The sequence below is a fragment of the Chamaea fasciata genome, unplaced genomic scaffold (assembly GCF_029207755.1).
Source record: "Chamaea fasciata isolate MVZ Bird 193981 ecotype frontalis unplaced genomic scaffold, bChaFas1.0.hap1 SCAF_6, whole genome shotgun sequence".
NCBI classification, from domain to species: Eukaryota; Metazoa; Chordata; class Aves; order Passeriformes; family Sylviidae; genus Chamaea; species Chamaea fasciata.
Genome location: NW_027094091.1, coordinates 56,397,235 through 56,423,259, shown reverse-complemented (window position 1 = coordinate 56,423,259; position 26,025 = coordinate 56,397,235). Strand labels below are relative to the sequence as shown.

The following is a 26,025-nucleotide window of genomic DNA, read 5'->3' as shown; positions in this document are numbered from 1 at the left end:
TTAAAAGCCAAGATAAATATGAGCAAAGCACTGCATTAGATGTACCTGCTCATGGTTTTGGTTTTACTCCTTCTCCTCAAAGCTTTTACTCCTTCATCACTGCTTCCTGTGATGAAACCAGAAGCCCAAATTATGAATGTCTGATGGAGGCTAATGAATTGCAGGAATGGAACCTTGCTATTAGAAACATAGTGCCTTTGAGAAAAGTTATAAAGGATTCAGTAAATAATAAAGGTAAAAATCAGGAAGTAGTCGTGGATAGCATGAAATAAAGGCAAATTTTGTACTAACTGCAAAAAGTGTTTCTGTGATGCAAATTACACAGTTTTTATACAGTCTTCAGTATTGTTATTGCAAAAAAAATAGAAATGTTATCATCAAGGAGTTATTCTTTTCACTGAGGGGGAAGGTGCAGAGACAATTCAGAATCATGATCTGAATGGGATTAAAAGTGAGAATGAAGATAAAGGTTTTTGCTGTCTTCAGGATTTCCCTGGGTGCTCTTCAAACCAAGAGGGAAATGTTATGGAACTAACAATGCAGTGGTGTGTTTTCTGCATGAGATCCCTACTGCTATACAAAGGATACAATGACTGCAGGGCCACCACAAAGGGGAAAATCAATTAAGACCTGAACATTTTGATGTGCCTGATAGGATATTAGAACTTGGATTTTCACTGATATTAGAACCTGGATTTTCCAAATGGATAGAGAGAAATGTCAGTGAGTTAGAGAATGCAGCATTGGATGAACTAATAAATCTCTGTTATATTATTGCTACAAATTCAACTCAGATTGCATAGGCATTCCTTTCACTGGTAACAGCAGAGCTGTTCTAGTTATTGGGCATGTGTACACCCTCATTTTATAAAGAAAATTATATAACTCTGTATTTTACCACATTCTTAGGCCTCACTGCATGAAATCCCTCCACAAGCGAGGAACTCAGCTTGCAGTCTCCTCTCTTTCTAGCCTTCTACTCCAGTTACAAAGCTGGACAATCCCTGAGTATAAGTGGAAGACACATTTAATTGGTTTTGATAATTCTTAGAAAACTAGATTCAACTTGGACAGTAAATCCATGTAGTTGGATTACTATACTTACTACAAATGTCAAGAAGACCAAGTGACTGCAACTAGGAAAATAAATAGAATATTGAAATGACTTAGCCAAGAAATAACAGCATAAAAAAGGCCCATGTTGGCACTCAGGGGGCTTGATAAGCTCTGATGGTTCAGCCAACACTGAGATTTAAAAAAGATACCTCTTAACTGTTAAGTGCCGCAGAGAATTTGACAAAATTACAGTATAATAAAACATTGTATTTGATGTCAAAGTGAAGCTTTATGCAGACAGCGCACTAATGATATTACTCTCTGGAGTGGAAAGGTGATGCATAAAATAAAACAGGCATGAGAAAGCTCTAGGCAGTGCAGGTGAGAATTCTTCAAATGATGGCAAGTGCCAAGTAGAACATTTTAAAATCAAATGTGGGCGTTAGAAAAAAAATAAGGTTTGAAATCATGGGACAGGAAAAGCTACAGAGAGATTAACAACAACCTAGAAAAAAAGGGCAGGCCAGTCCCAGATTGATGGCAGAGAGGAGGGCAGGATGCTCTAGGAAGCGTGCCCAGCCTGCTCTGAGGAGTGCAGCAATCCCCAGCCAAGCTGGAAGGGATCCACTGCCCCAGTGCCCTGGCACACTGAGCAGCTCCCCAGGGAACAGTCAGCTGAGAGCAAGGAGCCACCCCTGGGCCCTGCAGTCCATCTGCCTACTGGCAAGGCGCAGCAGGGATTTGGCTCTTACCTGCCTCAGACCTCTGTTTGCTGGGGGGAAGGTGAAAGAAGACAACTTTCACATCCTTTTAAATATAAGACATCAGAAGTTATAAGTTTATACAAAATTTTTGAATTCTCACTAGAACCATTTCTTTTGTACCATAGCACATTATTTAATAGTGTGCTGTCAAACTGAGATGTGACAAAATATATGCAACAGATACTTTGGTATTCACCTGAATTTGCCTCAGTTACATCTGGCAAAGGACAAGATGAGCAATGCATTTTTGGCAGACAAGCAATTAGTGGAAAGTGGTTTTGACAAAAGGACCGTTTTACAGCTCAGACAATTACACTATTCACTGTTGCTCTAACTGAGCTGGGAAGAAAGAGCATTTCCCATGTCTAGCCTCCAAAGCTGTAAGAAATCTGCAGCAGTACAGCATTATCCTTCATTCACAGCTGCTCAGCTCACATACCTGGTGTGCTGCTGTGCACACTGTGCCTTGATCTTCTTGCCTCTGTCCTGTTACTGTGGCCCCAGCTCATGCATTGGGTTTAAAGGTTTTGCAAGTTTATGCCAGGCAGCCTTTCTGTGCCAGCAGCCCAGTTGGCATGACTCTCCTGTAGCTCTCAGATGACTTTTAAGATGAAAGCTCTTGGTGCGGGGCAGACTCCCAGACACTGACATACTGAAGGTGTGCAAGTAGCTGGGATAGATTCCAAACAGAGGGATGAAAGTTTAAAAAATACTACAAAATTTTCTCATATAGAGATAAAATATTTAACACATTTTCCCCTTTGACCACTAAATGCCAGCACAACATTTATTTCATTCTATTAATTTCATTTCAGTACATTTTCTTCTTGAAAGTGTGTGTCCTGGAAACAGATTGACTTAGCACAACACATGGCAGAATAAAGTTCAGGCTCTCCAGTGGGATTAGGAATCTGGTAGGTGCTGTAAAGTTAATGGTATTTCATAACTGAAAATCAAGTATGTTGACTTGGAGGGGAAGCTGGTGGTAATGAATGGATTGATGCTAGCAGACATCCGCTGTACAGGTTTGAATCTTGCTTCAGTTTGTTATTTGTTCACTTTCACTTGCATTGTTCTGAAATCATGGTCTTGAGAAGAGCTTGTCCAAACAAGAATGTCCTACGTAGGTTACTTGAACCAGCTTATAAAACTGCAGTGTTAAACTGTGCAAAAGGATGTGTGGAAATATTTAATCTGGTTTGGGCTGTGCCTTTTTCTTTTTCTTTTTCTTTTTCTTTTTCTTTTTCTTTTTCTTTTTCTTTTTCTTTTTCTTTTTCTTTTTCTTTTTCTTTTTCTTTTTCTTTTTCTTTTTCTTTTTCTTTTTCTTTTTCTTTTTCTTTTTCTTTTTCTTTTTCTTTTTCTTTTTCTTTCTTTTTCGTACATTGTAGGTATTCACATCAACATTTGCTTTCAGCAAAATGCTCTGGGGAAAAGATTGGTTGCCATCCTGGAATGAACACATGCAGAATTTTTAGAGAGAAACAGTGCTCAGTTCTGGTTTCTGTATGAAATGGAAATTCATAGAAAGGAGGGAGTTTAAACAATGGGCTACACAGATTAGGCAGAAAACAAGCTATGTGAATTGATAGAATTCCATTTGCATTATTTTTCAATAGATCAGTCAGTGAGGCTCTAGAGAGTTTTATTACATGTAGATGTCTTTGAATATGAAGGTATGAGATATTTTATAATAGGACAGGGAGAATGGTGGGGATTTGATCTCAGCAGGAGCCTATCAGAATCTTGGGGCTGCAGAGAGATGTCTCCACATTGAAATAATGACTGCAATGAAGTGTCATGTGGCAGGACTTCAGTCAGGTGCCTGAGACAATTCTTCCTCTCACACTAACTTGGTTTCTGGCATTTTTATTTTATATTTTCCTTTCTCTGAAACACCCAAGATTACTTAGAGTTGTAGATCACATAGTGAATCCCAAGCAAGGTGGGAGGTGAGACAGAGGCCCCTCTCTACTGCCTTTCATGACCTACTAATATGTTCACAATGATATTGGATGCCTGGGCTATGATTTTTTTTCTGCAGGTCAGAGTTCCAGGCACATTTAAAAATACTTTAATCCACTTTCCTAAGAAAGCAAGATTCATATATGTCTGGTTTTGTGCTCCAATAATGTCAGAAATTGTTGGCTAGTTTTGGTGAAATGAAAGGGGAAATTATAGTGCTAAAGGCATTAATCTTCCATGGGTTTGAGGCAATAGATTTAATGCCATGGCAGAAGTTGTGTTCAGCAGGGAGAACTTGCTCTGTGAAAGACACTGGAGCAGACACCAGGGAATACATTCAACAGATACATATCCAAAAATCCTTGGAATATCCAGGGAGCTGCTCATTTCTTCTTGGCTTTTATGCAGTAGCTTTACTGAGATTATCTTGGCATGTCTCAGGTAAACTCCTACTCTTTCATGGCTTTCAGGTCTCATCTTTTCTGGTCTATCAACAGCACAGCCAGGCCTTCTTTTAAAGAACTAACATTTTTTTTCTTTACCTGGAAGGCTTAGATCACTGATCATTTCTGCAATGGGTAATTCACTGGCATGTGAAGGGGGCAGCCCTGATGGCCTGACATTGTCTTCAAGCTTTATTTAATTTGAAGGTGAAGCTCTCCTATGCAGTTTACTCTGGCACTGCACCATTGGTTGCACAATGGAACTTTCTCATGAAGGTAACAGAGCCAACTCTTGGTGTAATACCTGTCTTGTGGTCCTGAAGTACAGTAAACATAAAAATCTATCTTCCCAAAGAAGAATAAGGTCTGGTTTCTGTTTGGCTTGTTTTGTTTTGTTTAATGGAATATGTTCTGTCATGTCTCAAAGGTCACCACACTTGAAAGGAAAATGTGCTACTCTAAAAAGGCTTGGATCTATCAAGGCAAATTCACTTATGAGATCTAAAAACATCACTTAGTACCATGTCGACAGCTGAGAGGACAAAATCACTGTGAAAGTCATACAATGTGCTGCTTTTGATCATCAAATGAAAACTAATCAGCTGAAGAACTGTGGGGTTTACGTGCAAACCAAAGTAAAAAGAAGTAGGTTCATATAAAATCTTTGTCTTATTCACTGACTGTGTTTCACTAGTTTTTTCAATCCATTTTTCAAATTTGCTCTATGGCTCTATTGTATTTTAAACATATTTATTTTACTCATTCATCTTTTTTTCTGCAGCCAACTCTATAACAGCAATTTTGGCTATTCAAATCCATATTTTAAAATTATTTACTGTGTTAATTGCTCTTTGAATGCTACCAGTTATCTTTCTGGATTAAATTAATTGATTATTATTGCTTACTAGACTGATAACTTTTGAATCTTTTTAGTTTCACAAAACATGCTAAACTGATATGGAAAATCAAATTTTCACTGCCTAGAAAATATTTTCTGTTTATCAAAGAACATGGGTTAGAAAGTGTTAGGTAATACGTTCCAGAAAATTATCACTCAGCGCATCAAATCAGATTTTCTCTGAAAGAAAGAGAAGACCATGAAGTTTTTCAACCTTGGTTTCCAGAAAAAACAAATCATTGATAATTTATTTACACATTATCTTCAAAATCTGTGCAGTGAAATGTCATGCCAAACATACCATAAATATTCTCAGGAGACAATCAAGATAACCCATGGGCTGCAAAACTACTGATGTAATAGAGAAAAAAAGCATCAATACAGAAATCTTGGTGGCAATTTTTAATGAAGCATATATGAAAAGTGCTGCATTTCTCCTTACCAATTAATAGGGACTCAAAAAAATTAAAAAGTGAAGTGTTGTTTAGACATGTTTTCCTTTTTCAAGTGGAGCCTTGGGACTCCCTTTTGGTATTAAATCCATGCGACAAAATTTCTGTGCTTCTCCAACAGCCACTTAATTTAGAAAGGATTCCCATGGCATAAAAATCTATGTTTCTTTACCTAAAGGAGTAGGTAAAGTATATTTATTTTATGGGTAGCCTCTTTTCCCTGCATGATTTCACCACAGATTTTCAAGAGTAGTTACGATTGACCAGTGCTCAAAAATTTCTTCAGGTGGCCCCTCAGAGTAAGACAAGGATTGTCTAAATTAGGTCCATGATGCAGTTTGGCAATCAATAAAAGGATAACAAAAAGCCCATTCCCCTTTCAAGTTGTGATAAGTGTTTCAGGGTTTAGTATATGTTTTCAGGGTTTGAGTGTTTTCAGTCTCATCAGATGTTTCCCTGTAGAAACTGGATTTCAGAGAAAAGCAGTATTTCAGTACAGATGTTGAAGGCACAGACAGCTTTGGATTTCCCCCAAGTTTGGTGGAAATTCCAAAAATAAATACCCATTCTTGAAAAGCATTAAAGCAAAGAGGGCAGCCCAAATCCCACACCAGTGTACAGCCCGTGCATGTGTGGTACTGCCTCTGACACATGAGAAGCTGACAACTGGAAAAGAAGTGTCACACAAATAACTTCATTGGAAAAGAATAGCTGCACTAGCATTCCTGTGTGCCTGTCAGAAAGAGAAAAGGTCCACTAAAGAACTAAAGATTCAATTTCGTTTTCTGTAGCTGTCGACAGAGGTCTGCTCTTCCTGACAGTGTCAAGCATTCCTGATTCTGAAAAGGGATGGCTGAATGAGGTCTTGCCCTACATTCCTTTTCTGTGTAGGTGCCAGCAGGCCATCAAGCAAGCATTTTCAGTGAAGGCAAACAAAGGTGAATAATAATTCACCACAGAAATTGGTCCCGGTTCTGCACAGTGTGTGCACCTTTTCTCCTGCAGAACATTAACTCCATGTGAAGTGGTAACACCAGGAGTTCCTTTACAGGAGCTGACATCTCAGGACACTCGGCTGTGCCCTCGTGCTGGCTCCGCAGGTTTTCTATGTAGGTCACCATGGAATGCATTGCTGGCTCCATGGACCCCTACATGCCAGAAAGTGACAAGGACTGCTTCAGTTAGAACTTTAATGGGGGAGGTAGGAGGTCAGAAGTTGAGACCATCCGAAAGAGAAGAGACTTGCCACAAATTACAGGAAAATGCTAGTAGGCTTTTAGCCATATACCGGAGGTAAAGTTTTTCCTAGAATTGGCTGACAGCATGGGACTGTCAGGATGTCGTCAGATTGCCGTTGCAGCTCAATTAGTGTTTGCTTAAGTTGTAAATAAAGACAGTGAAAAACAGCCCAAGAAAAGCTTCATCTTTTCTAGAAGCCTAACATAACCAGCTGTAATATAAATTAATAAGCATATGATTCTTATTGAGGTTTGGAGGTTTTTTATAATACAAAAAGTGTGTCAATATTCATTTTATATCTGATATATGACAGATTGTTACCTTTTCTATTCTTAGATCTCTCTGCTGTCTAGGTAGGAAAGCAATCTTGCAGTGCTTCCAGTAAGGTGTTCAGGAGACTTGAATTACAGCTCATATCACGATAATTAAAAGTACGATCTGGGAATTTGCCTTTCACTTTATTCTACCTTTAGCTGGCAAATTAAGCAGTTGCTGCATCTCCTTTCTATGTTTGAGAGAATTTTCTTCAAGCACAATGAAGGGATCTGAGGTGCAGCTTCAGACTTATTCATCTTCCTGCTGTTGGCCATGCAACTCTTGAAACAGAGAAATTTTGAAAAAACTCCACCAATTTGAGACCCAAGAGGAACCGATACCAGGTATCTTTCAGAAAAGCTACTCTGTGCCTTCTGAAATTGCAAGGAATAAATGAAAATATTTTCTTGCAAGGAGAACTGGCAGAGGTGTTACCAAGTCATCCTCCTGGATGGAATATTGTAGTTATCTTAGGAAAAGATCTGACAGGTGTAGATTGAATACGAACTCCTTTAAAAAATGACTTAAGCAGGACTTTGACCATTCTGCTTGAGGGCTTCTGGGAGTGAAAATCGCAGAGTTTTCATGTCCTCAGTGCATCAAGGATTTTACTTTTATAAAAAGTAAAGGAAAATGTAATTTGGAACATTAGATAAGGTTTCTGATGGGCAGTTTTGGCATAGTATATCTTGCTGAGATCTATATACTTGTTATCCTGATTTTATTAATTATGTTCTGAAAATAAGCTTCTCAATTTGAGACAAATGCTGGGACAGAATTTTGTGGAGATAAATGGATGTTGTAGAAGATGAAACACAGCAGGACTCTGAAGCTCACAGGAAGGAGTAATTTTGAGAAGAGGAAATGGGGAAGAAAGTATAAGATTCTCAAGATCTGCACTAAAATGGTAAGAATTAAGATTATTAAGGGTATTCTGGAGCATAACACAATGTCCTTTTAACCTTCCTTTTTAAAGACCCCCTTCAATTTCATGAAAATATTTTTTTTCATAAGGCAGCTTAAATTTTCATCATAAAATGCCTTTTTCAAAATATATTACAGAAATACAGTTCAAAGAGAATAGTGTCAGAGGGCATTACATTTAAGTGTAAAACAGAAATGAGAAGAAACTGGTGTTATTCCAGAAATGTTCCCTATTTCCCTCAGCAATCATATTTGATATGCAATAATTTTTAGAGAGAAGGAGAAACATTTTCTAAAAATGTCTCTTTTCCAGGAGAAACATTTTCTTAAAAGTAAAATTGTTGCATAAGCCTGTGACCTTTGTCTTTATTACTGCCTATAGTCTCCTGAGGTTCTCACCAGATGGAAGAGATATTTTTCTATTAGCAGAAACTCAGTTGAAAAAAAGAAGAAAAAACCCCCCATGTCCCGAAAGAATAGCTTCATGGGAAAATATATTAAGCAGTGAAAGAACCAGGAAAACTAAAGTTAATTTAGATTGACGGTATTTTCAAACATGGCAGAACTGAGTGAACTTTTTAGGCAAAAATGTTGTGCTAGATCCTTAGAGGACATAAATAATTGTGTCCATTTTCTTCCTCATGAGGTAAAATCAATATTTTATTTTTAAAGGCAGTCCAAAGAGATGGGGCTCCAGATTCTCAGAGGCACAAAACATCAGTGTAAGCAGGATAGAGTGTCTGAGGCTGGGTAGGTCTCAATCCTACTTTCTTTATCTTGGAAAGTTGCAAAGGATAAAAGTGGCCTAAAAACAACTCAGATGATCTTGATCTAAGGCATCTGGTTTCCATGAGGGTTTTTGTCATTCATTCAGCGCAGTGAAATTACATTATTTCTGGAATGTTGTCACTCTTCTACTTGAAAGGCAGCACAGAATCAGCACAGCCTTCATTAGAAGTGGGGAATAGATTTGCAGAGTCAATTTATGATTGTGACAGTCTTCTCTTCAACATCAGACTTCTCTGTAATGTGAAATTCTTCCCAACCTCTGGGCAAGGAAGAGTCAAAGGACGCAGGGCACTTGGGAACTTAAACCTAATTGTGATCCGTTAGACAGAGCATCAAAAGCTGCAGTTCCTGGGAGGGTCCTCTGGACCCTGTGTTCTGCTTTCTCAATACACGGGGAGAACAGGAGCTTCAATGAGTATTGGAGGAGAAAGGGATTTGGGTGATAATAGCCATTGGCCTGAAGTCAGATTTCCTGTTCTGGGGGTAAGAAAGTGAAAGACTGGTGTGCTGGACACATTCTTGATCCTCTCTGGTACCAAGTTTCTAAAGCTGGAATCAGGCTGCAAAAGATTTCCTTTCCTTTGGGTGTTTTCGTGTAGTCCATGCAAACTGCTTCCTCTGTATATAATTTAACTGCCCCTCAGTGGGAGTTAGTGCTTTTCCTCTCAGATCTGATACCTGACTAAAAAAAGCTGGGCTTGCCATTCACTCCCCTCTCTGACGTGGGGGGAAATCTTGTGTTTTAGCAGGGATCCAGTGAAAGAATTTGATCAGGAGCTCAGTCAAAGAGGCCTGTGCTTGCAAGTCTGTGAGCACTTTAGAGATTGCATAGCCAGTGTTTCCAGCAATATTTGGCAATTACTCAGAGAAGCAATTACTGTCTCATAAAAGAATGCAAGATTAATAACCTTTCCTACTAATGTATATATGTTCCTTGCCATTTTCTTAGGGGTGGAAGGCTGTGCCTCACTATGTGTTTCATTTCAATAAAAAGGAGAGGAAATGCACAATTAATGTAGTTTACAGCTCACATTTTTGGACTACTGCTGTCTTGATATGCAGTTGCAGGCAGGTGAATACCATTAGCACAAGAGACACTACCAGTTCTGGGAGAATGGGAGCTAATTCAGGGCCCTCCTGCTCACATCTTGATGTGGGGATTTTTTTGGGGGGAGGGGGGGAAGGGGGGGGTGGTTTAAAACGTCATCAGTGAAAATAATTTGTTAGAGACACAGGAATTTGAAGAATACTTAGGAATGAAGTGTTCTTATTTTTGTTATTTAAAAACTAGTAAGCAGTCTCCATTGAATATAAATGCAATGCAAAAAAAGTTCTGTTCTTATCTTATAAATACTAATGAGTCAGTTAATTGTGCCAAGGGTTCTACTTATAAAGTGTAGAATGCATGAAGTATGAAATGAGGATTTCTATTCAATGACACAACAACTAAAATTAGGCTATGCTTTGAGTTGTTGATGGCAGAAAATTAAATCTTCAGATGAAAAAAATGAAGCCCTTTCAGGGTTTTTTATGTTTGAGCAATTAAACATCTCATAATTCCACAGTATATGAGATCCAGTGGAAGGCTCATTGAAATAGATCGGAACAGATCCACTGCATCACATTCATGATTTGAGCAACCAAAACATGTTTTGAATTAAATAAAATGACAAAATACTAAATACCAATCTTGATTTCATTTTAATAAATTCCAGAGATGGGTGGTTCCCATATATATGTGCTTTCAGTTTTCACAAAAAGCATTTGAAGTTCAGTTGTATAATGTGGTCTCATACATTGAAATACTGTAAATCAGTTAAAAAAAAAAACAAACCAGAAAAGCATTTTTTCTCCATAATACTTTTGGCGGAAAAATATCAGCATTAAATGTATTTTTGACGAAATAAATTTTGTTTGGAAATTTGGACTAGACCTAAAGTTTCAAATGTCAGCTTGAAAAATTCTCTGAGACTACTAGTGTATGAAGCTTCAGTTTGTTCTTGCTCAGTTTATTGGAAAAAAAATGTTGGAAGAAATTAAGCAATACCAGCATGCATTCATTCACATGCCCTTGTCTGCAGTCACATTGTAAATGTGATAAAGGATTAACAGTGTCCAAGACCTATCTCCTCTTTTTGTTACAAAGAATGGCAGTAGCTTCTGCTTGGAATCATATTCCAGGCAGTGAAAAAAGAAAAAAAAAAAAAAAAGAGGAAGCAACAGCTGTGCGGGAAATAGAGACTTTGTCTGTGTTGTCCCATCAGCTCGGAGGACAGGCCAAACCAACTTCTGAACATACATCTCCTGCTGTAGTTGGGTTCTTTAGCTTCACTCCTTAGAAAAATTGAAGTTGATTTACATTATTTCCTCTTCACTTCATTTCTGCTTTTGCATGCTTACTTGATTGACCAATGACCTAATTTTTTATTATAATCTCTTTCTGCTGTGATAAAATTTTATTGCAAAATTCCCAAGAAGGTACATTAGTGGTCCTTCAACTTTATTCAAAAGACTGCTTTTCTCTTTAAAATGCTTTGCCTCTTTCCACAACAGAAAGGGCAAGGGATAAAAGGGATTTGACGTGTACCAATGACTAAAAAATAATCATCTCCAATATGACCTTTCTAACTTTTATAATTACAAATATTCCATGTGAATATTTTTTGCCTGTTTTGCCCCACCCCTCTAGGAGTAAGTAACAAAAGGTAAATATATGTCCAGAAGAAGCTTCTGGGCTAAATTCTGAGCTGACCTGACATAGGCTGTCTGGACAGGCGTGGATCTGGTTTCTGATGGGGTTTTCATATGGTTAAGGAAAGCTTTTAGGATTGGGATTAGTATTGACACCAGCAGCTACTGGTATACGCTGGCTGGAGACAGGAGAGACTGGAAGAATCAAGAGGTTCTGCCTAAACATGGTGGTGTTAATGATACAATTTTCCAAGTCTGGGTGGATAGGGCTATGATTAAACTTAGGCTCTGCAAGAGTCAGAGCGCTAAATTTATGGTAATTAGAAATATTTATTTTGTTAGATTTAGTGGGTTAAGGTTAATAAGAATAGCTCTTTCATACTGCCCAGTGACTTAAGCATTCTCAAAATAGTAGTGGACTGCTCACTATACTTTGAGCAGATATTTAATTTTTATAATTCTCTTTTTGACATATCCTTGGTACATCCTGAGTGTTTTGTGTGTCCTGAGGACTTCAAGTTTAGGATCACTTGAAGAAATAGGAGTCGTGATGCAATAAATATTCTGGTTTTAATGTAGCTCTTCATGTCTCTGCATATTTTAGAATTTTATCTGGGACTTTGTTTCTGGAAGAAACAGGCTTAATTCCCAATACTTCAAAACATGGCAATGTTTTGCTATTCACACTACTCCATGTGTATTACATATACAGATACACTACTGTGAATTATAATGTAGGTGGGATAATGTACATTATGACATGTATGTAATTACACACAGACACACACGCAATTAAATAGAATACTATAACTATATTCTTTACAAACTATTAACAAAACCCCAGACCATGGTATGACAAAGAAATTAATTTCTTTTAGAACCTTTTTGGATTTTTTTCTGGATTGCAGAAAAGTATTTATTAAGAAAGCATAGTCTTTCAAACATACAAGATAGCATACTTTCATTAAATGATTTTTTTACTTATTTATTTATTTATTTATTTTGGGGGTGGGGGGGGACAGAGCAAAAGTAACACTTGTGGTAAAAGGATTGACAAACCCCAAAAATTGCTATCTGGTTCAACACCATTTCATAGGACTTCCAGGGAAAACAATTGGTTTTTTTACAAAAATTTCCTTTTAGAATTTGTTCTACAGGCTTTAATTAAAACATTTGGCAACGGGGAAGAGAGATGCTGTGGGTTTTCTGTTATATTCCAGTTTAAAATATTTTCTTTTATTTTCTTTTAAAATGTGACTCTGTTGAAAATTATGGTAGCTGTTGGCTTCAGGTGACAACATTCCATAAAGAATGAGTATGAGATATTTTGGTAGTTTGACTTTTGTTTTGGCTATAGAACTTTCTGACAGCTTGTCTTGCTGAGAAATCTTCGGTTTTGAGTTAAACAGCCCTCTCATTTTCTCACACATTGCTTTTTCAAAAGGGATAAGATAAAGATTTTATGTTGAATTTGACTGAGCTGTGTTTGATGACATAAATGAGGGCAGAGGCTAAGCCTGACTGTGAAAGTGGGACCTTCTAAAGGATTCAGCTGTGGGCACATGAAAAGGAAAGCAGTGCAGCTTATTCACAGCCTCGTCGCTCTTTTGAATTTGATGCTTTGATATGATGATTTGATATCACTGAAATAGTCAAACATATTTTAAAATAAAGGGAGCAATTGAGTTGAGAGATAAAATAGTACAAATTGGAGAGTCTTCATGTTTCACAAACTGCTCAGTGCCACAGATGAGACTGGAATATTTTTAATTACCCTTAAATGTGACTAAGCTGTATGTAGGTATCAGAAGAAGGTAAGTCAAAGGAAGAAACCTCACTCCTCATTAAGGATTTGGATCATCTGAGATAAATCAACATATGTAGAAGATGAAATCTGATTTAATAATGCTGAAATTAATAGAAAAATTTATTTTTAAAAATCTGAAGGTTACTACTTTATTCAGTTTAAGAAGTGAGAAGAGAAATAACAGAGTGGAAGGATATAATCACAGAGAGAAAGCCCCTCAGAGAGCAAGTTTTTTATTAAATCATTACAGATGCTGACCTAGGCATTGAGGGAAATCAACGGTTTTGATTTGTACAGCATTTAAGGAGATACAAGCAGATCCAGAGGTGAAGAGTGAAAAGCATGGGAATTCATTTGCTCATTGCCTTTACTCCTCCTGGGATCATGAAGGTCATTAGCAAAGTTTCGGCTGGCTATAAAGTCGCAAGCTCAGGCCCAACTGCTCACATTGTTATTTGATTTTTGTTCATAAAGAAAACAGAGATTTATGAACCTGGAAAAACAAAAATTTCCTTGAGGTAATTGTGAGCTTCAAGAAGTTTAGCAGCGTTGGGATCTGGCTGCAGGAGCAGTTTTAGGCATTTTCCTTTACATAGGATATTGATGAAATTCTCTGGACAAAAAATATCTGACCTTTCTCTATTTGCACTTCAAAAAAAATGCCCTTTATTGTACTAGCAGTGCTGTTTATAACAGGGCTAACAGAAAAGGGATAGAAAACTTCTTTCTACAGATATATGTGCATTGCTAACACTAGCAGTGTTCCTTCTGGCCTGATTTTGTCTCTTTAGGACAGGGGTGCGTGGAATGGGCTATTAACTTTTTCATGTTGGGCCCCTTCTAGTCTGCTAAACATGGAAGGCATGCAAGGTAGGTGATGGTGCTAAACAGATTGTTTTAAGCACAGCTCCCAGGTATTCATCATTGGATGCAAACCAGAAGATACTGCAATTGTTCTGTTTGACAAACAGTATTTTTACTAATAGATGTTGTCTGAGGCTTGAAGTTCAGGGTTTGTTGGATTATTAAAATTCCTTCCTTTGCATTAGTGATTTGAAATATCTCTTCATCAAATAAAATAATTTAGGTGGGATACGCAGTCATTTATCAGTAAACCCAGAAAGAGAATCATAGTTCTGGATGTCCTTTACTCCCTACTCATTTTTGTAAACCTTACTGAGACTGTTATCTCCTCAGGGCAGTCACTGTCTGCTATGTTGCGTTTGTGCAATGTCTAGCAGAACATGCCCCTACTTTTTCTTGCCTTCTGAGCTCTGTCTCAGTATGAAATAAGTAACATCGTTATGATTCCACTGTATTTCCTTCTTGTAATCAGGCCTGTCACAATTCAAAAAATAACATCGTCAAGACTCTTAGCTATAATATCAGAACTGACAGCAGCAAGAAGTACTATTCTTTATTCTGAAAGGAAGTCCCCTGATACAAGTAGAATTCAAGACCTTTGAGAGACCAAGTACAATTTATAATTTATGTGGCTCCATGGCAGGTAGTGCAGTCTTCCACTAGGGAAGAGTAATGTCCAACATCTATAACACTTACGGGATTTAAATGAGTTGTGGGGATTTGTAGGTAACGGACTCTAAGTTCTACTAATACTGAAGTGTAGCAGGTTATTGTGGAAACCTGGACACAGCTATGTTTGAATTTAGCCTATTAGCACAAAATAGATCATCACCACAAATTGCGAATATTATATTCATGAATATGCCTCCATAATTATAGAAGCAAGAGCAGCAATAATTACAGTACACAGTATGTAATCACAATTAAATAGGATAATATTTCTTTGTTCAAGTAGTCCTGTTGGTACCGGGCTGAGTCAATTCATAGGAGACTGAGTGGAAATCAAGGCTCAGACATTTGTAGGCATTTGAAATTTGACTCCCAAGTTTCAAGATTAGTTTGCACACCAAGCTCCAATTATATGTTCTTGTGTTTTTTCTAATCAACATCATAAATGCATGAAGTATATAGCACTTTAAATATTCAAAGTACAGTAGAGTCATTACTGCTAATTTTGTCCCTTTTATCCCCCCACGAAAAGAATAATTTCTTATTTCTCACTGTCCTTTTCCCCTTCAGAGAGGTGTTATGTTCAATGATGAATATTGAGACGTTCCAGGGCCTCTCAAGTTAATGCCTGATTAACTCTTGCTTCAGATTTGATATGATTTTTCTCTGCCTGTCCTGAAACTGTGCTCGGACAGACTGGGGAATGGCAGATTATGAAGCAGAGCTGTGTGAGACAGAGACAGGAGAGCAAGACTCAAAATCTGAACAGGTGGGAAACAGGGTCTGAGATAATAAGGAGCCAAGATGTTTTACCTACACATCCTCCTGTGTTTGGAGTGAATCAGCTGATTGCATAGGTGGGAAGAGTGAAAACTGAGGGACAGGTTTGGTTCACCTGGGGCTCTCTGCAACCCTGATGAGTGTGACATCTGTCCGTATCTGTCCTAGGTGAACTCTCTTAAGATATCGTGTTCAAAAAATAGCAGCACTTCTATGCACGCTTGCCCTCAAGGCCTGAAATATGATACAGCTGCTCTCAAATTTTCATGCACTTCTGCTTCAATAGTCAGCCTCTTCCAAGTTAAAAAGAGGGCAGTTATCAGGATTGCAGGATGCAAACAGCAGCTTGTGTACACACACAACTTGCCCAAGTCAGGGCATGTCATACTTTCCTTCAGCGTGAGTCTGTGGCTGCTGCAAACTGCATCTTTAGTTTGTGTCTGAGGTGGCAAAGATTGACTGCCATGGTCTGAACAATCCATCCTTACCCCATCTGCTGCTGCTTATGTGAGGATGAGGAAGGAAATGGCAGCCCACACAAATAGCCCAAATCCAAAGCAGATGTTGTCCCACCAACATATCTGCCTCAGCTTGCCAGGAAAAGGTCAGAAGGCTTCATTCTCTAAGATCCACAGATCTTTGGGTTCTGCTTCTGGTGCTGTGTTATCTTCAACCCACATTTTCAGGAGCTTCTCTTTGCCCTTCCTTTATTAGGGAAGCTGCTGGGAAGAAAAGCAGGTTAATCAGAGGCAGGGAATAGAAGATGGATGTTAAGATGTCTTTGGCGGTGGGGAGGAGGGTGGAGTTCTCTGTCTAGGATGGCTTGTGAGGTATGGGATGAGATGGAGAGAAAACATCCCAGAAGAGGGACAGGATGGAGGAGGGGGGGAAATGAAAAATTCCTCACTGTACCTTTCAAAACGTCTTTCAGACACAAGACCTAAGCTTCCATTTTTTTTCATGAACAGCTTACTCCCAGGCCTTCTCATTTAAACCTGCTTATTACTCATTTGACTCCTACCATCCTTTTCCCTCCTCCAGCTCCCCATGCCTTGTCTTCCAACCCCGAAAAGTACCAACCTTTTTCTGCTTTGAGACAGCAACATTCAATTTGTTTTCCTAGCTATGTAACTTCTAGTCTTCTGTGCTATAAGGTAGTCCAGTAATGTGGAATCATCTTGTTAATGCGCATGGTAGGAAACTATTATGATCTTATTGAAAGTAACTAATTGATTTACCTTTAATGCTGAACAAGTTCTAAATAGGCATCTTGGAAAAATAATACTGCACAGAGATGCCCATTCCATAAAAATACTTTAAATCAGACTTGGAAAACAGAATACTAGTGAAGGGCAAGGCTTTTCTTATTTGCTCAACAAGTCTTTGCTGAACAATAAATATATTTGTATTAGAGTGTGACTGGGAAGTAAACCCGTATCAAGATGCACTCAAGTATTTTCAATTACTTGTTCAAAGGGAAGTACTTGATAAAAGGGAGAGGTGTCAAGTGTGGTCTGAAAGGAAACTCTTTCCAGTGCCTAGCTAGAGGAGCCTACTCCAAGGTAAAATATTCCATTATCAGGTGTAAAGTATCAGCTGTTGGTTTGTTGTGTTGTAGTAATGAACCATCTTGAAACTACAGATCAGTCTGTCTGATTTCTGTGCTGTGTTTCAATGCACAGTGAGCCGTTTTGTCTGTGTTTTCCATTTTGTTTAATTGTCTATAGTGTTGTTAAGTACCTAAGAGAGCCAAGGGGGTTGGCTGAATCTGGAAAGAGTACAGTAAGCAATTAAATGCAAAACTTCTAACCTATCCACACATTTTAAATGTTGCTGTTTTCTATGAAAATATTAATCCAGGAGTGATAATTAAAATCTCAAATTGTTTATAACAGCTTTTATTGACTATCAAGCAGATGTGTAATGCAGTTAAAATGCATAGAATAAAATGTGAAAAAAATTAATTCTCTTTAAAACCATTTCTTAAGGCTGAGAACACAGATCTTATTTTTACACACCCCCACTATCATGTCTACTGTCATAAGTACTACTGGCATATTGTTCTTAGTGGGCTAAGTTAAAAGGCCACAATGAGTCAGAATGCTGTTTCCAGGATGCTGTAGGAATCAGGACAAATTTTACACAAAGTATAACTAACTAATTGTTTTTATGTCCTTTGTGAGGAGATTAATTTCCTGGTGATCACCACAGAACAAAACCATGACACCATCTACAACCAGCTCTAGTTATTATCAGTTATTCTACAGTTAAAGAAAACTGATATTCAAAGGCCAACTGGACATGGTCGTGGCCAGCCTCCTCTAGATGACTCTGCTTGGCCAGAGTTGGTTGGACCAGGCGATCTTTAGAAGGCCCTTCAATCCCAGCCATCTGGTGATCTCAAAACCATAAACCAGACCTTATGAAGCCTTTACCTAAATGGAATTCCAACACAAGTGTTTGATATGCTTGGACACTAACAGACAAATGTTTCATGGCATTTCCAAATTCTTTAGTGATGGTGTAAATCTTCTCTGTGCAATCCCATGACAGTAAACCAATTCCTTTACATACTTTAATGGACAGACACTATATTTACATGCTTCTCTAGAAATCAAAAAGAAAAACCAAACCAATTCAGGACGGTGCCTTACTTACACTGCAGAACTATAAAGCTTGCATGTTGAGAAGGAACTCTGAAAAAACCTGATCTCACATCTGTTTTTATTAAATTTTATTAAAATTTGCTAGAAAAATACAGTTATAAAGTTTTTTTTTTTTATCTTAAATGACTGTTCATAAGAACTTCTATCCTGTAAAAATCCAGTCTAGTAATGGAATTTCTGAAGTTACTCTTCCTGCTAAGTACAGCACTACAAACACTTTTCATGGTGTTTTCATGAACATGGTGTTCATGATCCACCAGGAGGTATATGAAGCATATGCTAAAAATGAAATAGTAGAAAAGGACAAAGTGTGTGAACACTGAAAACACAAGGGTTATTTTCAGTCTTTCCATTAAAGCTGTCAGTTCAAGGATAATTTTGATCCCTTTGTGGAGATTGTACATTCAGTTTAGCCCCAACAATGTATGTCCCTCCAAGTCAACCTGGCACTCATGGGCTGTCTACTTTGCAAGCTTACTAGAAAAAATATTCTCAAAAGAGATTTTTATTACTCATTCCTTCTTCCTACTGCTAGATCAGCAGCCCAGTCATGCCTTCTTTTTTTTTTTTCTGGTTTTGTTAGTGCTACATTTTTTCTTTTTCCTTTTTTTTTTTTTTATATACAGATACTCTAGTAAGTGTATTATGGATGTCTAAGGTTTAAAGAGAGATACTGTTATGATTTAGGCTAATGGTTATAATTTATCATCTGCTGTCTGTTCCATGAAAGAAGTTGCACAATTGCATGTGTTTCAAGAAGGTTTTTTTTATAAACCTGGTGTCACTTGAACACTTACAAGAAGAGGCTATGTAGGTCACTGAACTAGACTGGGATTTTATTTACTGCAACTATTACTGTGACCTATCCCCTTTCATGTCTTAGAAGTTGTTTGGGAAATCCTCCAACATGTGAAGGGTTAGAATGCTGCAAAGATTTTCCATCTGTTGTTCTTTCAACTGTTCTAGTGAAATATTAAACGCTAATGTGCAGCTGAAGTCTCCAATGCTCTTGAGAGCTCAGACTAATCTTTCAAAGTAGGTTTCCTTTTGATAGTCAGAGGACATTCACAGTCAAAACTCATTTGTGTTTTCTGCTGTGGTAGTGTGATGGCTCTGTGGGGAGGAAAGGACTGCACACTTTTGTTCATTAACCCTGGCTTTGGTAAGAAACCCTCCCTGGGACCGGACAGACCTAGAAATGGGAGCACAGGAGAATCCATATCCAGTTTGTTAACCTGGCTGTAAAGCTTACAAATTACTCCTGGACATGTAGTTTGGAAAACTGTTACTTGAATGCGTGCTTTGTCTGCTTGGAACTGCAGCATTGCTTAATTGGTATTTTCCCTTTGGATACTTGGTTGAAAAGTTCAGTTTGTCACAGTTAATCTTTAATTCACATTGACTCCAAAATGTGCTTAGTGCTCTGAATATGCTGAGTAGTAAACGCTGAGGATGGAATAATAAATTGAGAGGTCACTTGTGTGCAGTGAAGTGTCATTAGGGATCTCTGTAATGTGCAGGCCTCTGAGCTCAGACACCAAAGGAAACAGCTCTGCACTTACAGTGCACGGAATGGGTAATGTGGGTTGACCTCTGTGCCAAACTCATGCCCACCTTTTCACTCATTCCCCTCCTCATCAGGAGGACTTCCAAGAGTGTTTGCCTGCAAGACAGGTGGGTGGCTGGGGAACTGGTTAGATATTTTCAGTAGCAGGGGATGAGAGATGCTCAGGGGCTCTTTGTTGTTTGATTACAGTTCACAGTTGGCAAGAACATGTAGTATGTGCACTGTCTGCTTTCTGCCATTTAACATTGGATCTTATGTTTACATGAATCCCTAAGAAAGAATGTTGCATCTCTAGCAAGTCTGTGTTTAAAGAAGGACTGGTAGGGTAAGTAGGGAAATTACATGTTTATTTCAGCAGGCACAGAAAGAAGATGACTAATTTTGACCTTTGTAAATATCTTTGAGGTTAAACAGCAAGGGAAAAGGAACTAATTTAATTAGAGACAATATTAGTTGTCCCTTCTTTTGAGCCTGGGATCAAGAGGCTCAAAAGTCGGCCATGAGTGAGTTTACCACTTTGTTGTATTGGGGACATCCTTTTAGCTGAAAGTTGTATCTCAGTCTGAAATGTAACCCTTACAGCATAAAAGTTGCTACCAGTGACTCACCTCTGTTTATCTTTCTCATTTTCTTTTTGCTGTCATTAAATTCTTTCTAATTCCTGGAAGGAAGTGCCTAAACAATAGGATGCTGATAGCTATTCACAGCAGAAGGCTGGTGATGCAGAGACTTCTGTGGATTCTGCTTCTCATCCCAAGGAGTTGTCACCTCTCTGCTCCACAACTTCCTTGTTCTAAGGATACTGCCATTCTCTCAATCCAGAAGACAGGCAGTGCCCTAGAGGCATGATCTAACCCTGAAAGTGTAATCATATGCTTTAAGGAATTTCTTTAAAAGCTTAATGCCTACCTCAAAGAATGCTGGAAGGGAGACTATGAAGAAGGTGATAAGACAAAAAAATTGGTAATTTACAAAACTAAAATTAAATTACATTAATCTCATTCGTGTTATTCTTTATTTAACACTCTGCCCTCAGAGAGGGTATTATAGGGCTTCTTCCCAGTAATGTATTGAATTTCTATCTGTTGAAATGATTACAAAGAAGTTGTAAAATTTTAGACTTATGTTTTACAGTAATGTTCCCCTAATATTAGAATATATTCTGAGAAAGTTTTGCCTATTTTTATGTGGAGTGAAAAAGAAGTTAAATCTCCTTTGATTCTAAAAGCACTTGTGTTATTTTGGACAACTCAAATTTCTGATTTTAATTAGTAAAAAGCACTTTCAGGTCTTTTATCAAGGAAAAATACAAGAAATTTCAAGCAAAAGGTCATTTTACGCTTATATTTGCAAAACAAGAATGAGTTTGTACAATTCATTGCAGAAGTATTGCCAAAGATACATATCAGATAGTATTTGAGCAATCTTGGGAAAAAAAAATACGAGAAACACTTGTATTGAAAAGAGATTGAGTTTTACATTTACACAAGGAATGGAAAATTCCTAATGGCTTTAGATATAGACAAGTTTTTTTACTGTTGAGACAATTAATTTCTCTGGACTTACTCTAAAGTTGCCTTTTCTGGTTTTTGAAGATAGGGAAAGTTGAAAATTCCAATAATCCTTTTTGGCGCACAGAATAAAAGCCACTATAAATTTCCCTCAAGTCCTGAGAAAGTTTGAGAATGTAATCTATATACTCTTTACAAGTGCTAGTATGCCACAAGGTATTTTCCTAGGAAATGTGACAAATGCAAACTACTTCACTACATGATTTTTGACAAATAGTTTTTATTCTCTTTTTACAATAACATCAGTAGACTTATAATAAAGCTGCAGCTTAAGAAGTCGCTTCAGACACTGTTTCTGAAGATGCAGTAAGTTTCTGGTAGAAAATATTTTCAAGTAAAAAAAATAATTTGCAGCTCTGCTTACAAACCAGAAAACAACCAATAATGATCTTAAGCATGATTAGATTTCTGAGCTCTCTTGAAATACTTTTTGTTGTAGCAACAACTGTGAGTGAATATAGTTTGAGGTACACACCTTTTCTATGCAGAAATGTCCAGCTGCAGTGTTCAAGTTACAACATATGTCCCCATGCCCTAACTATTGTGCTGTATAACTCCCTTAAAGAGAAGAGGGCTGTAGAAGGAATCACATAAAATGCTTTTTACCATGAAACAAGAAAGTAGGAAGGGTCAAGGCAGATCTTGTTTTCTATCATTCATAAACAAAAGTACTCCCAGCACAGGCTGGCATTGTAAACAGTGAATGTGCTCCTTAATCCTCACACCCTTCTCAGAGCCTCAGGATTTGCTAGTCTCAGTATTCATGGGCATGATATGCAGCTAAGAAAGCAGCTGTGTGTTATCCTTCCTCAGTTTCCCAGGGTTTGGATGATTGTTGTGGTTACAGAGTACTTCATGTGGCCAAGCCCAAATGGGTTGTGCTGTGCCTGTTAGCCTTCCCACTCTTTCTTTTTATTTGTATAGGCATAGAGACCTTTGATGAAGTCCAGAGAATGCAACTTTGAAATTTTTATGTTAAGACAGCTTTCCTTGAAAAAAAATTATCTGTATAACCACGGTGTTCCAGGATGGTCTCAAAGCTATCACCACGCTGCACGGTTGGTAATGGGACTTCCAGGAACTCCACTGCAGAGAGACAGAAATTATGCCTTCTCAAGAACCAAAGAGCCACTGGCTGCTGGTGATGGGGCCTTTTCTTTTGCTTTCAGGAGGACAAGACATCATTGCCATAGCTTGACTTACTTCACAAGCACATATCTGGGGAAGCTTATGTCCCAGCTCTGACAAAATTGATGTCTGCTTCATGGAAGTCTGTCTGCTTCAGATTCCTTCACCAATGCTGAAATAAGTCAGACTATCCAGAATTATCAGGGCTTTCAGAAGGTCCTAGAAGGTCATGATGGGAAAAAGGGGACATAAAACTGACCAAAAAACCCACTTTAGGTCTTTAAGCCAATGCTTAATATCTACATCTTATCTGTTATAGCCGGAGAACTTAAAACTTACAAACAACTTCAGAAATTCAATGAATTCTGTCTAAGTTGTCCCAGATAGATCTTCATGATTTATTTGTGGTATAAAATACTGGAGGATGAGGTCCTAAAAAGGATTAATGTGATGTGATAAAACTACAGTACAGCCAAGGGATTTTGGTTAAGTTAACTTATCCAAATGACTGATACCTACTGCTAGGAAGATTGTCTGGGGTAAAATAAAGCCTGGTTACTGGCCTGCAGTAGGAAGTGTAAAAGGGAGAAATGTTGTCAGAAGACTTCTGTTAAAACTTTAAAATGTCAAATGGTGCATGAAAGTAGGAAGCTTGTGACAGAAAAAAAGTTGCAGGAATTATTCATAATGATCTAATTTTCTTTGAATTAGTTAGAGCAAGCTTGCCAAAGGAACAACCAAAGGAAATATAATCTCTCATTTGTTATCTTCAACTAATAAAAGAAAAAGAAGAATCTTGGAAAATAGGATGTAAAAAGCCACAATTAAGGTTAATGAGGGGAAGAAACTCCCAGCTGTCATAATGGATTATAATTAACACCTGCTATTTAGTACTACTGCCTCAGAGGATTGGGGAGTTCCATGTACCACTGACTGAATAAACTCACCTGAATGCCTTGAGACTGACCAAAACCATGGTTTGGCTTCTCGGCACTCCATTGAAAAGCAGTAGATTCTAGCAGTCATAAGAAATATTAGATTTTTTTTTCTTTTCTTGATAGAGAAAAACTTCGTCCATTGGGAAACTAATGGCTCAAAAGACCCCCAAGGTGGGACTACCAGCATGTCCTGTACTACTGCAAGACTATAGGTTTCCATTTAACTGTAGGACATATGTGACTCTTAGAAGAGCTGGGAAAGGCAACTTTTTAAAAGAATGATTTCTCAGTTTTATCTGTGGCACAGGTACACAGTTTCAATTAATGTTATCATCATTTGTGTCATACTCCAATGACATAAGTATATTTTAAGTTTCTCTTAAATTCTCTTTTGTCACGTTATTGAGGTCTGTCATGTGTGGTGGAGCAGCCATTAAGGTTCTGTAAGGATTACTAACCTTCCACATTTCATCTTGAAAAGCTGAATACACTTGCTTCCTCCTGAAAAGCATTAAATAAACAAAGCTACAAGCTGATGGCTTCTGTTCACCTCACAACAAAACACTGAACTGGGGTCTAGTGAAGGTTCTTTCAGCAGCACTGTCAATGTATTTTAGAATTTGATTTCAAGGAAGCATCTTGACATAGAAGTTACTAGCAGTTCTTTGTTTTCCTTTACTAAAACTTGTTAAAACAGTTCATTAGAAACAGTTCTGTATATACTGAAGTGGAAAGCCCTGAGGACTATTGAGTCCCTCTCGGAAAAGAAAAAAAGGGGAAATGTTTGTATGGTTGAGGACTCAGAAGGAAGAAAACCAGTATAAGACACTAACTTGTATCTTAAAGTTAAAATAAGCTTTTTTAGCCTTTGGTATTTCTCAAGAAAGTTCCCAGAAAACCCCCTGACTTCTTTTTATGTTCTAACTTCATTCCTTTTTCTCCTATATGTTTTTAACTTTTAGAGGTAGTGAGCTGCTTATGTCATGATAAGTCAGTCATCTCAGCAGATTTTTCATTCTTTATTGTACTGCCTCATCTTTCCTCCCATTTTTACAAAGCCAGTTGATTCCTGGTTGGCTTGACTTGGTCAAGAAAATACCACATTTAGTAAGCATGTAGAAGAGGGGGAGATTATGAAACATATTTATTTCCTTTTGTCTTTGAGTTGTCAATTATTGGCTTAATTAAGCCTTTTAATAAGAAGAGGTGAATTCTCTAACTCTGAGGGAGAAGTAGTTGGAAGGAGACAGTTTCAAGGTGCTGATTTGAACTTTTTGTTGAAAAAATCCTTAGCTTGCTCACATATGGCTTTCTTTCCTCCCTAAATGTGTGAAAGTAAAATTCCATAGAGTTCGTATGAGCAAATTTTGTTTCTTCTCTGCCTCTAGAGAAGATACAACCCTTTGGACATTACAGAATGTGCCTTTTAAGTATAGCTCAGTGTTGTGTTGATCAGTCTCCTGATGCTGTACAGAAATTCCAGCATGTGCTGCCCTTTCTATTGCTAGTATGTTTTGCCTTCATATGTATATGCTGCAATTGAAAGCAGCTTATATTTTGGATAAAAATTAATATTATTTCTATTCCCAGAGAAATACTGAGCATCGTATCCTCAATACTGACTTGAGGATACAATGAAATCTGTGTGTCTTGCTCTGATTTGATCCATTTGTTCTAAGCAGCAAATTCATTCTCACATTCTTAATCCTCCTGTCAAGATATCCTATCATGACCTTGGCTCAGAGACTCAGAACGGGAATTTCCAAAGAAAGCTGCCTAAAAAGATGAAGACATGCATGATTTGCCTGCAGTTCTGGGAAGTACTCTGAAATTTACTAATGAACTTTCCAGTTGCAGGCAAATTTCCTTATTTTCATCCAGCCCCTTGCTGAATTCTGCTGCCCAGAAAGATGTGGTGGATTCACAGTGAGTTGGAATAATTTTGCTTTTACTCTTACCATTTAAGGTGGCTTTCACTTATTTTCCTTCCTCTTTGTTCTCATGCCTGTAGCTGATGTTTCATATTCCTTGTGTTTCTGATACTACAAGGAAGGGATTGGCAGTTCAGTCACTTTTCAGTATAACAGTGATGAGGGCAAATCTTGGGATATGGGAGTTGTTGAGAATTACAGCTAAGCTAATCTTAGATTACTTTATTATCATATTGTTCCTATACATTTGTTCCATATTGTTCCTATGAGAAATGCAACTAAATATTAAGCGCTTCATTTTGTTGTGGTCCTGCCTACATTAAACCAGAAAAAGATTTAAGTCAGATAAAGAGGTTAATTAGGATGACAGGGATCCTGGTTTGAGATTAGTGGACAGTAGAACCACAGTAACTATGATGAAGCTGCCTGGATAAATGAGTTGACTAACAACCGTACATGTAATTCATGTACTTGGAATGGGTAGTGATGTGATTGTCTAGGGCCATGTGTCCTAGGACACACTGTTCTGCTTTCTGTGGTAGCTACCCACCTTGGGTGCTATTAAACCTTG

The 26,025-nt window shown here is 37.8% G+C and overlaps 1 protein-coding gene across 2 annotated transcripts in view; it reads right to left on the bottom strand.

Moving 5' to 3' along the window:
- Positions 1-1,925: 1,925 nt before the first annotated feature.
- IL15 (interleukin 15) overlaps positions 1,926-26,025 on the bottom strand; it is a 46,182-nt gene continuing 22,082 nt past the window's right edge. The window contains exon 7 of one of the 2 annotated variants that reach the window (XR_010721519.1): positions 1,926-3,267. The gene's annotated coding sequence lies outside the window, so the exon portion shown is untranslated. The remainder of the gene's footprint in view (positions 3,268-26,025) is intronic. The other variant, XR_010721521.1, reaches the window with a different exon arrangement.